Below are 1,893 nucleotides of genomic sequence, written 5' to 3'. Positions count from 1 at the left end.
AAGAGCGCACCCCCTTTTCCAATCGGTTAAGGGTATTGGGATACTTGAGGTTAAGTGTCCTTGGGTTTGAATAGTACTAGGTTGGGTGACCTCCCAGGAAGTCCAAATTCAGGAGATTACATTTGGTATTAGAGGGGTTTCGGGTCCGATTCTGTTGGTTGGCTAGGGGAATCACACCATATGTTAATTGACATTTAGCTAGTCCAATTTACTCCCGAAGGGTAGGGTGTCAAGAGAGCAAGGCTCTCGGGAGAGCTATAGCTCTCAACTTCCATTCACACTGGGCTCGACCCGAGGGGTAGGGTGTCAAGAGAGTGGGGCTCTCGAGAGCTGCAGCTCTTAGCTTTTGTTCACGAGGGCGTGAACTTGTAGGGAAGCATGGTGGATTGTAAGCAACCAAAGAGAATGACTCAAGAAACGGTTCATAGGGTTCAAATATAGAGGGAAAGGGCCCATAAATAAGAGTGCACCCGCTTTTCCAATCAGTTAAGGGTCTTAGAATACTTGGGGTTAAGCGTCCTTGGGTTTGAATAGTATTGAGTTGGGTGACATCTCGGGAAGTCCAAATTCAGGAGCTTACAACTTGGTCTAGAAACAAACTTTTGTAGATGAACTTATATAAACATATCTATTTCAATTCAAGGATGGAGTCAACTTCCCCTCTCGAGATTCACACATTCTAGATTTTATCCTAAATATAATGTAAGAAAAAAAAATTATTGTAATGTATGAAATACAACAGACGTACCTCCTTAGGCTAGTAGCAAGTTATATGCCTTATAGTAAGTCCTGGAAACTAACTTTGTTAGGACAGTTCTCTAAATATACTTTGAAGTTACAGATGAGTTTTTCATAGTCTTTTTTTGTATAACATCTTTGAAATAGTTGAGAAAACTCTTTTGTATCCTTTTCTGCATTAGATGCACATGTGTGCCAACATGCACTAAAGCTCTTCTAAGCACTCCATCCCCAGAAGAAAGTAGTACATTTCAGCCTTATAAATAACATGACACAAAGGAGCATTCTTGCACAACCAACACTTGAATATAATAGCAATGGTGTTATGGGTAGGAGGATTGATTGCAGACCCTTTGAAAAGTATGGAATTTCTACAGTGATCTTAATTGCACACTTTATCCAATCTAAATGCCTGCCATAATGAACTATAGACACTATGCCTTTTGTTGTGGATGTGATTATAGGTATCGAAAGTTATCTGTTAGCTAGTCCTTTCGGATATTCTTTCTTTATTGCCACAACGGCCAGAGGTTAGTATTGTTGGACCCTTTATTAGTCCCCTCTTGTTCAAGTGTTAATAAACTTGACTTAGTATCTATACTTAACTGAATGAGCATAAGAAAGGAATTCTTACATGTCTATTTAGCAAAGTATATTTAGCTTAGTTCATTAGTTCTCTTTTGCTTTATCCTGCCCTGGCTTGATAAGAACCCCTACAATATTGAGCTTGATCCCTCAATAATTACTATGTGATAGCTTACTATATCTACCAAGAAACCCTCACTTTCATGCCCCATGTGTTAGTTTCATTCTGTCCTATTGCCTATTTATAGAAAATATCTAGATTTGCTAATTTAGCATATTTACTAAATGTAAAGATTGTCTTAAATACAATGGTGTTATTCCTATATTCAAATTTGTAATATAGTGCTTTTCCATATTTAGTAAGTTTCCAGTTTGTCCCAAAGACTAACTTCTAGTACTAAGGGTGAAAGCCCAAAGCATGCATTCCTCAAAAGGGGGAAGGGGGAGGGGGTTGTGGGGGATTTCAAATGTATAGTAAGAATAGGTGGGTAAATCAAGCATGGCTAACCAACCTAAGGCATAGTTTATTTTCCTATCATTTTGGTATTGAAAGATACTTGTTAGCCAATC

Source organism: Selaginella moellendorffii, unplaced genomic scaffold (genome assembly GCF_000143415.4).
Source record: "Selaginella moellendorffii unplaced genomic scaffold, v1.0 SELMOscaffold_41, whole genome shotgun sequence".
Classification (NCBI taxonomy): domain Eukaryota; kingdom Viridiplantae; phylum Streptophyta; class Lycopodiopsida; order Selaginellales; family Selaginellaceae; genus Selaginella; species Selaginella moellendorffii.
Note: the sequence above shows the minus strand (reverse complement) of the source record.